Source organism: Protopterus annectens, chromosome 7.part1 (assembly GCF_019279795.1).
Source record: "Protopterus annectens isolate FY-2018-M chromosome 7.part1, PAN1.0, whole genome shotgun sequence".
Taxonomy (NCBI): domain Eukaryota; kingdom Metazoa; phylum Chordata; order Ceratodontiformes; family Protopteridae; genus Protopterus; species Protopterus annectens.
This window is the reverse complement of record NC_056740.1, coordinates 184853968-184870346: the sequence shown is the minus strand read 5'-3', so window position 1 is coordinate 184870346 and position 16379 is coordinate 184853968. Positions and strand designations below refer to the sequence as shown.

The 16379-nt window shown below is 43.9% G+C and overlaps 1 protein-coding gene across 1 annotated transcript in view; it reads left to right on the top strand.

The window, feature by feature from the left end:
* IFT122 (intraflagellar transport 122) overlaps window positions 1-16379 on the top strand; it is a 2412356-nt gene that overhangs the window by 1055814 nt on the left and 1340163 nt on the right. The gene's annotated exons all lie outside the window — the stretch shown is intronic.

Sequence of the window (16379 nt, the reverse complement as noted above, 5' to 3'; positions counted from 1 at the left end):
AAGGCTTAAAGCAAATTATAATTTTATTCAATGTAATGTTTAATGATTTGCCTGGAGACTAAAAGCGAGAGAACAACATGAAAAAGTGTATACTCTCTAGACTTCTTCAATACCAGAAAGGAAGTTAATGGGTTATTTCCCAATGATGGTGGAAATTATAAATTACTTAGGACTGAGTTTTTTAAACATGTTTACAAGTCACATTTTTAAGTTACAACATGAGATCACATACATTAATAGAAAACAAATGTTAACGACAGTTTCCGTTATTATTGTCATGCAGTATATTTTATTTTTAGCATTCATCATTCACTCCATCATTACATGAATTGCTCAGTTCATGCTTTCCTTAAACATCACACCTCCTTCTACACCTGCTCCCGAGCATTATTCTGTACCAAATGATCACACAAATTAATTTCTTTCTAAGACATTTGCTCCTTCCCTTTTCTACAGATTTTAGATCCATTTCTTTTATCTCCTTTTCAATATTCAAAACTTCCATTACAGTTGATTTAGATTATTTTCATTTCTAGTAATTGCTGTTTTAGCCTCCAAAAGCATTAAAATTAGTAAGGGCTTATATGTTTCAGCAATTCAAATCCTGTGTCTCAGCTCAAAAGAATCATTTCCTTACCTTCCTTAGTCAGTTACCATTTGTTCCATCAACATTTCTGTCAAAGTACTTTGTAGGGAGGGTTTAAAAATCTGGTAGCTCATTAGATTCCCAGACACATGTTCCCAAATTCCTCTGTGTTCCCTACCACATCAGTAATATTTTCTCTGTACCCAAGCAAAACATAAAAATGCCTATGCAGACAGTTCAATATGAAAATCCTAAATATTCTGGAATTTGTTGCGTACTTGCTAGCCCTACATGTTTCTTCCTATTGTTCCTTTGTATGTTGCTATTCTATTCTATTTTTTTCCTTTTCTTTGCTGACATCCTCTGCTTGATTTTTACAGCTAGCTTTTCTATAGTAATTGTGCAATATTTTATCCACCCTACTAATTATCCATTTTTAACAGAATCATCTATTCTAGACTTGATTAAAAACTCTACCAGAGCTTGGCTTTCACTTTGCATTTCGTTGTCCCTTTTTATTTGCTTATACTGTGCTATCGGTCCCTAATATACAAGGCAATTAACCTGCAGTCCAAACTCCTGAGTGGCCTCATCCCACTCTGTTACCTTTCCTTCTTGAGTTATTTGCTTCCAATCCATTGGTTCCTTTACTATTTTTCCTCTGTAATTTCCAACCCCTCCCTGCCCATTTCTTTACCCCTACTTGCAGCCAACCCTATTGATAAAATCTTCTTTTTCCATTCCTGTGCTGGTTTTGTTCTTAGAATGTTTTCTACTAATTTGTATGCAATATTATATCTGAAGTTGTTGTTTTCATTTGATCTTTAACCTGAGGAACTCTGATCCAGCACGGATCTGACTTGGACGCATAATCCAGCTTCAGATCCAAGCTCCTCCCCTACCCATAATGCCCCTGTCTCTCTCCTCCCCTCAGATCTCGTTTGCCTCTCGCTTGAACAGCAGCGTGGTCTATAGCTCCAAGTTCCTACGGTGAGTAAGTGATTTTGTTTGGGTCTTTCATCTCTCTTTTTCTACTATTTCCAGCCATTTTTCTTCCCTACCCTGTCTTTGCACTCAGGCGTTGGTTCTGTGTCCAAAAAAAACCCCTTTGCTTCTTCTGTCTTTCTGTTTCTTCTATTAGTGTAGTGTCTGTCAGTGTATTTGTTCCTGTTTAGCCATGGCTGAAACACCAAAGCCTGGCTTCAGGAAATGCGTAGAGTGCATGCATAAGCTTCCCCCATTTGATTCCCACACTCTGTGCGTGGTTTGTTTGGGTGTGCCCCACCTAGATTCCTCCTGTTCAGTCTGCATGGGCTTCAACTCCCACGCATTGATCGACAGGAGGAGCAAACTTGTTCTCAAAGGCTTCACTCCTTCTTCAGAGGTCTCTGCTTCATTTTCCTCCGCCCGGACTTCTGGGACTCAAGCTCCTGCAAAGAAGGCCAGGGATGGGGAGAAGGCCTGACATAAAGAACAGGATCAGCCCAGGAAGTGGTCCCTAGACCGCTCTTCCTTAGGCAAACCCCCGGTCAAGTCCCACCCAGGTCTGAGCCCGGGCTCCATTTTGCTCCAGTCACCTTGTTTTTGCCAGAAGTCACTGGGCTTGATCCCCTCTCTCTGCCTCCACTGGCACCATTCCAGGCCCAGGTTGGCAGCATCTTCCATCCGGTCCTCTTGGAGCCTGTCTGAAGTTGAGGTAGACAGGATGATGTGGAAATTCATTCGGGCAGATTTGCAGTTGGGAGAACTGCCTGCTTTGTCTCCCTCTGGTGGCCGGGGGCATACAGTCTTCCTTTCACCTGATTACTACTTCTCCGATCCGACTCCCAGTTTCAAAGTCTTTGGGTCCGAGATTCCCCGGTATCGAGGGGTCTGTGCTGATGGTCCCGGGTACCTCATCGCCAACTGTTGCCCTGAGGGGATTCAACTCCGATGTTTTCAGAGCCAATTGATTCTCGGAGCCGAAGCCTTGGCATCAGATCCGAGGGGATGGCATTGACTTCCAGGCTTTTGGAGTCATCTTTTTCTCTTGGATTCCCGGTATCAAGAGGCTCGGCTCCAGCTCCTCCCTCTGTGCAGGGAGCTGCAGAGCCAACTTTGGCCATTCTGACTTTGGGGATCCACTCGCCTTCTGCCTTCAACGTGGTGGAGAGGGTCCTCTCAGCTCCTTCAAGACCTCTGACACATTCATCCTCGGAATTCATCCCGGCTCTCTGTCTTTCTGGGCCGGAGTCTGCCATTCTGCCCCCTCAGGGACAGCCTGTTGCCACTTCACCCCAGTTAGTTCCCACATGGGCACTTCCCAAGCCTTCCGAGTCCTCCCTGGTATTTCTCCTGAGGAGCCCCCTTGGAAGCGCATGTGTAAGAGGAGGCACTTGGACTTCCCACCGAAGTCCCTCACAGAAGATACTGACTTGAAGGAGGGGTAGGGTTCCCCTCAACCACCCCCAAAGAATGTCTCCTTTAGAGACATTATGGAGATCCTGCATTAATGAGGTGGGTGGGCTACCCAAAAGCTTAACCCAGAAGAGTCGGTATTCCTGCATCCATTTGGCACAGGACCATTTACCTCTTGGGTGTTCCCTCCCGCAGATCCTCTTTTAAATCTGATATCATCTAGGGCATGGAAGGAACCGGATACGATTGATCCTTTCCCCAGGCACCTGGACAAAGTACTTACAGCTCCCTCAGATAAGCAGCATTGGTCCAAAGGGTCGCCGGTCGATGCTATGGTGGTTGCGGCGGCCACCAAAAAAGAGCTTGCACAGGAGAGCTCTACGATCCATCCTCCAGACAGGGAGTCTTGGGCTATGGATCGTTTTGGCAAGCGTACCTATGCATCAGCCACATTTGCCGTACGTGCACTGAATTATTTGGCACATGTAATCAGATTGCAGAGGGACCTGGTCAAAGAGGTCGCTGAGTCTGCCCCATGGTCCAAGTTGGCATAGGAGAAAAATATTTTTCCTTCTACATGGCCACGCTTACTTCTATCTTGAATACTTCCATGAGGCTCCTATCACACGTGACTGAAGGTGCCTCTCGGGCTGCCAAAACAGGTGTAGCCATTAGGCGGCACACCTGGCTTAGGCTTTGTGCTTTCTCTGAGTCCTTCAAGGCGTCTTTCACGAACGCCCCTATGTTGGTTCCACCTTGTCTGGAAAAATGGTTTGTGATACTTTAGTCCAGACCGAGAAGGACGGGAAGACTTTGTCTGCTGTTGGGAGCGGCTCCTCCACCCCGCAATGATCCTTCTCTAGGAATCATCGTGGGGTTAAGAAGATGTGGTTCCGGAAGTCTTAAGGTTCTCCCGTTGATGCTCAGGATTCACCTTACCCCAGAGGCAGAGGGGGATACAACAGACACTGCCCTCATGGCAGAGGGGGTCTGAAGAACCAAGTGTCTCGGGATTCCTTCCCAGACAGACCCTCACAGCAGCCCTGAAGTGTTGCCTGACTTTTCTGTGGAGGCAGTCAGTGGACGACTATCTCTGCACCCAAAAGCCTGGAAGTTGGTTACCAACGATCGTTGGGTTCTGCAGATCATATCCAGAGGTTACTCAATTCTCTTTCTCCATCCCCCAATTCCTTCCAAACACCTCCCGTATGTTCCACCTGGTTAATGGGAGGAGGCAGCTCTAGAAATCGCCAGATGCTTGAAAAAATGAGTCATCCACACCAATCCGGATTAGACATTTATTCGAGGTTCTTTTTAGTGCCAAAGAAAATATGTTCCACCTGGTCAGTGGGAGGAGGCAGCTCTAGAAATCACCAGGCCACTTGAAAAAATGAGTCATCCACACCAATCAGGATTAGACATTTATTCGAGGTTCATTTTAGTGCCAAAGAAAATGGGAGACTTAAGACCCATTCTGGATAACCTGTTGGTTGCCAAGACGAAATTCCGGATGGTCACTCTTCAATCCATTCTGCCCTTTCTGCAGATAAATGACTGGATGTGCTCGGTGAACATGCAAGACGTGTATTACCATATCAAGATGAGCAGGTGCTCTCGGAGTTTCCTCCACTTCCAGCTGGGAGCCAATCATTTTCAGTTCAGAGTGCTCCCCTTTGGGCTCACCACCACCCCTGGGTGTTCACCAAAGTGATGGCGGTAGTGGCGCCTCATCTACAGCTGCAGGGGTTTCAGGTCTTACCCCTACCTAAGCAATTGGCTCCTTTCCGCTCCTTCCAGGCATCAACTGATTCAAGTCAGGAATCATCTTCTTCGGACTGTTCAGTAATACCTGGGTATAACCATAAATCTCAACAAGTCTCAGATGGCACCATTGCAAGTTCTGGATTTCATAGGTTCTGAGATAGATATTATCCAGGGCAAGATGTTCCTAACTACAGACAGACTGTTATCACTCTGTCATCATGTGAGTTGCATTCTTCAATCCAACCTCCCCCTAGCAGGTTCAGTTTTTCAGGCGTTGTGGTCCTTGGCGGCCACAATTACTCTTGTTCCCACTGCATGTCCTCATATGAGAGTTCTTCAATGGACCTTAGCTGTTCAGTGGTCATTGCTAGACTGTCCCTTGTTACATCCTGTTCAATTGTCCCGTGTTTGCAAAAATTCCCTTTTTTGGTGGCTCCAATCCCTGAACTTCCTTCAGGGTTGTCCGTTTGTTCTTCCTTTCCCCACGATTATGGTGACCACAGAAGCCTCCCTGCTCAAGTTGGGGGGCGTTGCGTGGGAAAGACGGTCCAAGGCATGTGGTCCTGTCTGGAGACCAATCTACATATCAGTGTCCTGGAGATGAGGGTGGTGCTTCTGGCATTGCAAGCTCTCCATGCCTTTCTTCCTCCAGGGACTATTGCCATACAGAAGGACAATATGTCTGTAGTCTGGTTCATCCACAAACGGTGGGGGGACCAGATCTTTTCCCCTTTGCTGCAAAGCCATGAGACTGTGGGAGTGATCTCCACCGGCCGTTTTCTGCTGGCACCGCACATTCCGGGGAGGACCAACATACTGGTGGACAGGCTCAGCAGATCTATTCTGATGCCTTAGGAGTGGTCTTTGAATCCTTCAGTAGCAGAACAGATCTTTCTAAAGTGGGGGTCAGCCTTGCTGCAATCTCTACAACTCTCCTTCCAGTGCGGAGTGCAGCAAGTATTTCGCTCTGAAACATCCTCTGGGGGAGTCCCCCAGAGATGCTCTAGTTCATGCTTGGCCCGCCGGTCTACTGTATGCTTACTTTCCTCTCCCCTCCCTCTAATATCCAAGTTCATTCAGAAAGCTCGACAGCTGGGGAGTTCAGTGATCCTCATTGCTTCCTTCTGGCCTCACCAAGTTTGGTTCCCCTCTCTGTGGACTCATGCAGTGTATCCACCTGGGTTGCTAAATCCAGTTCCAGATCTGATTACCCATCCCTCAGGGATTCCTCACCTAGACTTAGTCATCCTGAAGCTCATGGCTTGGCTGCTGCAGTTCCCATGTTAGTTAGGACTCCCGGGCTGTCTTCTCCCATTAAGAAGATCTTGGTAGTGCCTCACAAATCTTCTACCAGGAAGGTTTATTCGAGTAAATGGAAGTGTTTATCTGGGCTTCTCAGCTTGATCTGGATCTTTTCACTGCACCAGTTCTGGGCATTTTGGAGTTTTTGGCGGATATTTTTAATCATGGCATTAGCTTCTCTACAGTTAAGGTACAATTAGCAGCAATTTCTAACTTTCACATAGGCAAGAATTCAGCATCTTGGCTTCTTCCAAACTTTGTAACGAACCTTTCTCCTCAGACCTCTGGTTAAGGATCCAATGCCCTCTTGGGATCTCACCTTGGTGTTGCAGGCCCTGATTTCTCCTTCTTTCGAACCAGTGGGCATGGTTGAGTTGCAGTTTCTGTCATGGAAGACAGCTTTTTTGGTTGCAATTACCTCAGCCAAGAGTGTTCCTGAGATCCAAGCCTTATCTGTCAAGCCCCCTTACATGGTTTTCCATAAAGATAGGGTGCCCCTGCGGACTAATCCATCTTTTCTACCAAAGGTGGCATTAGAGTCTAATATTCACCAAGTCATCAGTTTGCCAGTTTTCTTTCCAAATTTCCAGAATAAGGGAGAATACAAGTTGCAGTTGCTTGATGTTCACAGGCAGCTGCATTTCTATTTGCATAAAACAAAATTCTTTTGAAAGTCCTATCAACTTTTTGTTTCATTTTCTAAACCTTTTTTGGGTAAGCTTATTTCTAAAGTTACTACTGCTCGATGGATTTTTGAATGCATTTTCATTGGCCTATCAAGCTAAAGGATTATCTCCACCAGGGCATGTCTGGGCACATTCCACCATGTCTCTTGCTACTTCTGTGGCTTTTTGGTCTAGGGTTTTTTTAGTTGATATCTACTCCACAGCTACCTGGGCATCACTGCACATATATATCTCCCATTATAAATTGGACCTTCTTTCCAGGGGCAGGGCATCCTTTGCCTCAGCCGTGCTTCGGAACATCCTTCCATGAGGGACCTCCCAGGGTTTATTGGTAGCTGGGGGCTCTGTCCCTCAGGTTGAAGATCAAATGAAAACAACTTCAGATAAAGAAGTTATGTACTTACCATAACCTTCCATCTGAGTTGTTGATTTTCATTTGTCTTCAACCGTCACTCCCCCTTCCCCCTGCCTTGTGTGGGCTGTGTGGTGGATCAGATGGAAAAGTCATAACCCCTCTATTCTGGCTTGCTTTCCCTTGCTAGGCCTTTTGTGGGTTATGCCAGTTTTTTATAGGCATATTGTTTTAGGTTGGGATGCTGTTATTCTGCAACAAACTTGATCTGAGAGGGAGAGGGAGATGAGCACTATGGGTAGGGAAGGAGATTGGATCCGAAGCTGGAATATTCAGCCGAGTTGGATCCATGTTGGATCTGAGTCCCTCAGGTTGAAGTCAAATGAAAATCAACAGCTCAGATGGAACATTATGAGAAGTACATAACTTCTTTTTATGGACATTAATATTCTCTTTATGGATTGCATCCAGAATATTTGCCTCCTTCTATCTTTCATCCCCCCACCCACTTCATCATTATCCTTTTTCCACTTAGATTTATCACCTTTGGCTTTAGTTATGTATCTGACCGTTAACTGAGTCACTTTAAAGTATTCCTTCAATTTATTGAGTAGTAAAGCAGTTCTCCGGCAGTTAACTATATGAGCAGACGAAGCAAGCAAACAAAATGGAACAAAGATCGTATAGAAACACAGCTGAATAATGAGGAAGTAGTCAAAGAATAAAAATCCAAAACTAAAAAGTGAGCGCTTTCACAATTGTAACATTGCTTCATCAGACAAATCACAAAGTAACACTGCCCATTTTTTAAGTAGTGCGATCAAGTAAATAATCATTCAATTATCAGTTAGCTTAAAAAAACAGTGCATAAGACCAATATGAAAATCTAAACAAACCAGTACACATATAAAAAACAAAAAAGTGCAAGATATAACGATCATAATACACAAGAGGTAAAAAAAAAATCACCTCTTCAATTTCCTAGATTTCAGTACTGGCTTCAAAGAAATAAAATAATTTAAACCATGTTCCATACATGCTGCAAGCCTAAATATCCAACGGAGCTCAATCCTTTCCCTCTCATTCATTAAATCACCCATCCTTACACTCTCTTTAACCACCTCTAAAATTTGAAAAGCAAAACTATGCTCCTCATCCTCTATCTTAACATGTTTAGCTAAGGTGCTATAATCTAAACCCCTACGTGCACAATAACAGTGGTCCCTTATAAGTTCTCTCAAATGTCTATTAGTTTTGCCCATGTAGAAAGCAAAACATTTCTTACAGTGGGCAAGATAAATCAAGTTCCTTGTGTTACAATCTGCTATAGCTCTTGTATGCCAAAGGTGGCCACTATCAGGATGCCTATATGTCAATGATTCATCAGTATAGGTACAAAAGGAGCAAGCATTGCACCTCTTAGTACCAACTGCTCTTTCACCAACTGTACTAATCCCCTTTGGCTAACAAATTCTCTACTTCAAAGACTTCTTGTTTTTATGACAAAACCTAGGATGTTCTTCGTTTTCCATTGCTGCAGTCCTTACTATTGGGTATAGTCCGCATCCAGTCGGCCCGAATACCAGAGTATAAGGCTGACGTCGGTCAGGGCGCATTAGACTGACGTCAGTACGTCAGGGTACTAATGCGCATGACCGGCGTCACATCCTCAGTCTTTTTTGCCGCGTGGTCCGATGCAGAAGCAGTTTTGCGAGTGCAGGTTGGCGTTCTGAAATATTTCCGAAACCGGAGTTTCAGACCGAATCAGAGTTGGCTAAGTACCCCGTTGGGGAACATTTTGGTTTTTTCTTGCCTCAGTATTTAACCGGATGTCAGAAACAGTGAATAACTGTATTTCTTGTGGGAAACAAATACCTCATAGGGATTACCATACATTGTGTATACCTTGTTTAGGGCCTGAGCACGACGTTGTTGGTTGCCGCTCTTGTGCTAGGTTTAACAAACACACTATTAAGAGGAGGTTAGACTGTGCCAGATTAGTGTTTGGGAAGCGTTGCAATTATAAAATGCCGTCGGATGCTCCGACGCCCGCTTCTTCCAAGAAGCGTAAGGACAAAACAGCGAAGCCTAGGGTTGATGAACCGGCAGTCCCGGACGTCGGTTCTTTAGGTGGCTCAGTGGAGCCAGAGGTTTTGCCAGGAGTTTCTATGGAGTCTCAGGCAGAAACTTTATTGTTACAGGATGTACCCTCTCAGGAGGCAGGCCAGGCTGAGGGGGCTTCTCAGGTAACTATTCTTCCCTCTCTTCCCAAAGTAGTTAGAGCCTCTCCTTCTGTTGCCAAAACTTCTTTTAGAGGTAGGCCAACTTCAGCTTCAGTAGGGGCTTCTCCTAGCCTTTCGGGTTCTGTACCTAAGAAACATATGCTTAAAATGGCAGAAGATTTGATTACTATGATTAGAGGTTCTATGGGCCCTCCTGATAAGAGGCCTAGGGTGGAACCAGAGTTTGACAGTTTTGAACAGGGTTCAGGGGCTTCTGAGTCTTCTGCGGAAGATTTGCAGGAGTATCCTCATTATTCTGATTCTGATGTGGATGATGCCACTCCTTCGGACTTCTCCTCCTGAGGATTTTTCATTTTCAGAGACTCTGCATTCCATGAGGGAGCACTTTAAATGGGAAGGCCAGGATTACTCTGATTCCAGGAAGAGGCTTAGGGAATTCTTGTTTTACCCCAGCATAGGCCCTTAGCTATACCTCCTGTGTTGACTGTGGTGGAAGATGTTTTGCAGAGGCTTCCCTGAACCCTGATTCTTTGCCTCCTGCTCCTGTTAAACCTGATAGGTACTATAGGGTGCCCAAGCTCATAAGTATTTGTTTTAAGAGTCCTAGGGCGGACCCAGAAACTGTTTCTCAGGGGCCTAAAGGTGTTAAGGCCTCTGTGGTTAAAAATCCTGTTCCCACTGACAAAGAGGCAAGGGCGTTAGATAGGTGGGGTAAGAAAGTGTATACTTCTTCCACTCTAGCCATGAGAGCATTGAATTGTCAGTTTCACATGCTGAAATATCAAAATTATCTCCTTTCACAATTGAAATCTAAGGTGGATGCTTTGGCGGAAGGTATTGATTGTAAAGACTTGCTGGATTTAGTTTATGTGTCTGAACAAGTGGGCAAGCATTCTTTGCAATGTGGTTTTGATGCTGTGCAGGCCTCCTCGAGGGTGGCTGCCACTAGTTCTGTTCTTCGCAGGCATGCCTGGTTGAGGGATCAAAATTTGGCTGAGCATGTTAAGACACGGATTTTGGATGCTCCTTTACAGTCTGATGTGTTGTTTGGTTCACCTGTGGAAGCAGTTTTAAAGAAAATGGAAGACAAAGCTAAGTCTATGCAAACTGTTAAAGATTTTTTGCAGGTACAGCCACCGAAGTTTAGTAGAAATTGGCCTGCTAAGGGGTGGACATATCCTGCCTATGATTCCCAGTCTAGGGGTACGTCTAGACGTGGTAGGGGCAGGGCTCAAGGTTCTTTTAGGCCTAGAACAGGGAGTTCACCTGCTCAGACTTCTGGTGAGGGCAGGGGTCAGTCCTTTCGTAAACAGACCCAATGACCTGCCTTTTCAGCTGCCAGTAGATTCTCGTCTGGCAGCTCCTTTGGAAGGACGACTGTCTCTTTTCAAAGAAAATTGGGATTTAATTACTCAAGACAGATTTTATTTCCATACAATGCCCCCTTTCAAAGGCATGCCAGACGTTCCTCCTCCACAAAGAAAAGAGGCTCACAAGCAAGTTTCTCAGTTACTCCAAATGGGGGCCATTCAGCCAGTCCCTGTATCAGAAAGGGGCCTAGGATTTTATTCTCGCATGTTCCTAGTACCAACGAAGGGGAACACGTGGAGACTGCTTTTGGATTTATCTCTCCTCAACACTTCTCTGGACATTCCCAAGTTCAAGATGTTGACGTTACAACAGCTTTTACCCCTGCTGGGCAAAGATCACTGGATGGTAACTTTAGATCTCAAGGAAGCTTACCTTCATGTGCCTATCAGGCTAAGTTACAGGAAGTATCTGCGGTTTCAAGCTGGAGATTCTCATTATCAGTTCTCTGCATTGCCCTTTGGCTTATCTACTGCGCCCAGAGTATTCACAAAGGTTCTGGCTCCAGTGTTAGCTTACTTCAGGCTACAAGGACTTCAAATCTATCCTTATTTAGACGACTGCCTGATTCTGGCTCAAGAAAAGGAAGACCTTCTACAGCATCTGGAATATCTTATAGCAGTGCTAAGATGCCTAGGGTATTCTGTGAACGAAATAAAGTCCAGTCTAGTACCCTCTCAAGACATGTGCTTTCTGGGTGTGAGACTGAATACAGCAGCCCAGATGGCCTTTTTAACCCCGGACAAACAAAAGAGTCTATCACTTTACTTCCATCAACTATCTCATCAGTCCGTGCTGACTGCAGAGACAGTCCTTCAAGCATTAGGGTTCATGGCATCTTGTATTCTGGTGCTTCCCAATGCCAAACTGCATATGAGGAAGTTACAATGGTATCTCAAAATGTATGGACACAGCACTGCCAGGATTTAGACACTGTCATTCAAATAATACCTTGCCTTCAAAGAGAATTTTGTGGTGGGCTCAGGAATGTCACCTAAACAAGGGACTCTCTGTGACCCGGCCAGAGGCGAGTCAGATTTTACCGACAGATGCCTCGGACATTGCTTGGGGAGCTCATCTAAATGGAAAGTGGATACAAGACAAGTGGCCTGCCAGACTACAGCATCTACATATCAACATGAAGGAGATGTTAGCAGTCCAGTTCGCATTACTGGCTTTCAAGGAGTTACTTCTTCCAGGGCGGTGTTGATTCTAACAGACAACACAACTGTCATGTGGTACTTCAACAAACAAGGGGAACACATTCTTATCCTCTATGCAGCCAGGCAATGATTTTATGGGAGACTGCGCCACGCTTGCACCTAACTCTTCAGGCAAGGTTTCTGCCAGGAGCACAGCACTCCTTAGCAGATGTGTTACGAGACAAATCATGGATCCCCACAAGTGGAAACTGGATCTTCATGTATTTCAGAAATTGACAGTGTCATGGGGAACTCCAGACATAGATCTGTTCGCTTCTCCACTAAACCACCAGCTGCCACAGTTTTGCACAAAGGGGTTTCATCACACAGCTTGGAAAGTGGATGCTCTGTCTTTCAGTTGGACAAACCTTCATGTGTATGCCTTTCCACCTCTGCCTCTTCTTCCAAAGGTACTGTTAAAGGTCAGACAGGACAGGCCAAGGATGATTTTGATGGCTCCAGATTGGCCTCGGCAACACTGGTACCCTCTACTACGGAGTCTGGTAAAGAAGCCTCCATGGCCTTAACCTTTGATTCCACATCTGTTATCCCAGCAGGACGGTCATCTGCTCAATGTCAAGCTTCACTCTCTTCATCTGACAGCCTGGCATATTCTGTGTTGAAACACAGCAGGTCTCAACTTCCTCAACAAGTTTTAAATGTGATTATGGAAGCTAGAAGACCTAGTACAAGGAAAGTGTACGCAGCAAAATGGAAGAGATTTTTATTTTGGAGTAAAGCAAAGAATTTGGAGATTTCTGAGCCTAATTTGAGTATGGCTCTTCAATATCTTACTGAGTTACTGGACAAGGGTCTGTCCTTCTCTTCCATTAAGATTCATGCTGCAGCAATCTCAGCTCACTATGATTGTGACCCACCATTATTTTCGCATCCTTTGTTCAAGCAGTTTCTTAGAGGGGCAAAAAATATAAGACCCCCACGTATAGCTCCTACTCCTGCTTGGGATCTCAATTTTGTGTTGGAAAAACTTACTCTACAACCTTTTGAGCCTGCGGCTACTGCTGAATTGAAATATTTGTCATGGAAGACTGCTTTTTTTGGCTATTACTTCTGCAAGAAGGGTGTCTGAGTTGCAGGCTCTTATGGCAGTCGAGCCCTTTGTGATTTTCCATAAGGATAGGGTATCATTACGTACTAATCCTTCCTTTATGCCTAAGGTGGTTTCTAGTGTGGCTTTAAACCAAACTATTCATTTGCCTACTTTTTATGCAGACCCCAAAATAAAGGGGAAAAGATTTTGCATACTTTAGATGTACACAGGCAATTGCGTTATTACTTAAGCAGGACTAAGGATTTTAGGCAGTCTCAGCAGTTGTTTGTTTCTTTTGCTTTGAGTTCGCAGGGCAAGCCTGTGTCAAAACAAACTATTTCTAGGTGGATTGGCTTTTGCATTGCATTTTATTATTCCCATCATGGCAAGGAGGTTCCAGCTGGGATTAGGCCTCATTCCACTAGGGCTACTGCCACTTCAACAGCATTTCTACGAGGGGTGGCCACTAAGGATATTTTGGAAGCAGCTACTTGGAGTTCAGTACATACTTTCTCTAAGCATTATCACCTTCCTATCTACTCTAAGTCTAGGGCTGGTTTTGCCACAGCTGTTTTGCAAGGCATGTTGTCAGCTCCTGCTTCTTTATGATTTGCCAGCCTCCCTTACCTCTGCTTTGGGATTCTACCCAATAGTAAGGACTGCAGCAATGGAAAACGAAGAACATAGTACAGTTTTGTACCTACCATAAATGTAGATGTTCGAGGATTCCATTGCTGCAGTCCAATTTACCCTCCCTCCTTCCCTCTGTGTTCGGGTGGTTGTGTAGGTGAGTTTACCTGCTTATATTTTTATATATATTGTTCATGTTTTGGTGCAGGTATTTTGGGCCTTGTCTTTTTAGGGTCTTCTGACATCTGGGGCAAGAAAAGACTGAGGATGTGACGCCGGTCATGCGCATTAGTACCCTGACGTACTGACGTCAGTCTAATGCGCCCTGACCGACGTCAGCCTTATACTCTGGTATTCGGGCCGACTGGATGCGGACTATACCCAATAGTAAGGACTGCAGCAATGGAATCCTCGAACATCTACATTTATGGTAGGTACAAAACTGTACTTTTCGATCCCACAGTCCCTGCGATCCTCCCATCCACCTGCAGAATGTGCCAGTTGCGCTTTATAGTATCTTTAGTCATGCCCACATCATTACTGTAAGTTAGAGTAAATAGAAGGCCATTGGTCCTCATACGCTTGTGTATATGTTCATCCCTCAGTGAGGAAAAAATAAGGTCTAGCTCTAGTGGAGCTCTCATTCCTGACCACCAAATAGGCCTCATCTATCTCTGCCTTCTCATACGCCCTGCCAATAAAATCCATTTTCAGTTGTTCAATACTCCTCTCAAACTCATCAGATTCCAAGGATAAACAAGATATCCACATGGCCTGCCCCTTCACAAAATTATAGAATACATGCTGGGGATGCATGCTGTCTCTTTGGAGATATGATGGACGATAACAGTCTTTCCTATATAGTCTCATAGGCAAAACTAGATATAATCATTTGAGAGAACGCATAAGGGACCACTGTTATTGTGCACATAGGGGTCTAGATTATAGCACCCTAGATAAACATGTTAAAATATCGGGTGAGGAGCATAATTTTGCTTTTCAAGTTTTAGAAGTGGTTCAAGAGAGTGTAAGGATAGGTGATTTAAATCAATGAAACGGAAATGATTGAGCTCTGTTGGATATTTAGGCTTGCAGCATGTATGGGACATGGTTTAAATGATTTTATTTGTTTGACGCCAGTCCTGAAATCTAGGAAACTGAAGAGGTGATTTTTTTCACCTCTTGTATATTATGATAGTTATATCTTACACTTTTTGTTTTTTTATATGTGTACTAGTTTGTTTAAATTTTCATATTGGTTTTATGTACTGTTTTTAAGCTAACTGATTAACTGAATGATTATTTACTCGATCACTCTATTTAAAGAGGGGCAGTGTTACTTTGTGATTTGTCTGATGACGCTACGTTACAATTGCGAAAGAGCTTACTTTATTAAAAAGTTTTGTATTTTTATTCTTTGACTAGTGCATTGCTATTCAGCTGTGTTTCTATACAAGCTTTGTTCCATTTTGTTTGCTTATTCATTCAATTTAGGTAACCCTAAGCCACCTTGCTGTGTGGGGAGAAACAGCTTATCCCATTTACTCCCCCAAATAAATTTTTGCAATTCCTTATTAATTGTCATTCACAACTTCTCCAGTTGAAAAAAGGTATGCCTGACCTGTACATAAGACTAAATGAACCAAAAAGTATTTTGACTGTATGTCTTGCACTATCCATAATTAAGAGCCATCAGTTTCTTAAATTTGGTATTACCTTCTGACTAGTCATGAAAGAATCCTTTTCGTTTGTACGTTAAACACTTTATCTTATTATGTCTCTATAATATGGATATTGCTGAACCAATTCAGGCATGAATACTTAGTTTACCAGAGTAGCTTTAGTTTAATTCTCATTTAATTTATATCACAGCAAGACTTGAAACTGTCTCATAATGTTTTATAACAGCGAAATGTCCTTTTCTGGTTTTATCAAGTATAAGGTAATGCCATCTGTAAATAATGCTTACTTTTCTGAATTAAAATACCATTTATTTCCTTGAATTTGTTTTGCTAACAGCAGAAAATATAAAACAAATAAAGGAAGGGGGCATCAATGCAGTGTTCTTCTGTTCAAACATCTTGTCAGAGAAGAGCCCTTCCAAATTCTTGCCTCCAACCCTTCATATATCCTCCTTACTAAGATTATTATTCTGTAAAGGAATTCAAGTGCTAATATTGCCCTACTCATAAAAATCCCAGCTGACTCTATCAGATGCTTTCTTTGCATCAAGATTCACCAACAATAGTGGTATTTTCTTTCACTCAGCTTTCCTCCAGATCACAGTTGTTCTACTAGTGATGTCTTTCGGCTTTTCCCAGTTAGGGGTCGCCACAGCGGATCACTGGTCCGCGTATGATTAGCAGTGGATTTTTACTGTGTTGAGTTGCCAGCCCGGCACCCAGCCTTCAAAGAAGGCACATCCACTCACGCACGCACCTACCTGCATGTCTTTAAAGTTCACTCGACCACGGGGAGGGCATGCAGACTCTGCACAAAAGGCGCTCCAGCCAAGAATCAAACCAGGGAGCCTCTTGCTGTGAGGCAACAACACTATCCACTGCACCACCTTGGCAATATCACAGTTGTTCTACTAATGTTGTCATATGTTTGCCTCCCCTCTACAAAAACATATCGATCCACATATGTTAATTATGGTAACATCTATGCCATTTTGTTAGCTAATATAAACATAAATTCGTATAATTGTGGTTTAAAATTGAAGTGGGTGTATGTGATGCTTGATCTGAGTGGTATTAATCCTCTTTCAGTAATAGAGCCAGCATTGCTTTCTTCCA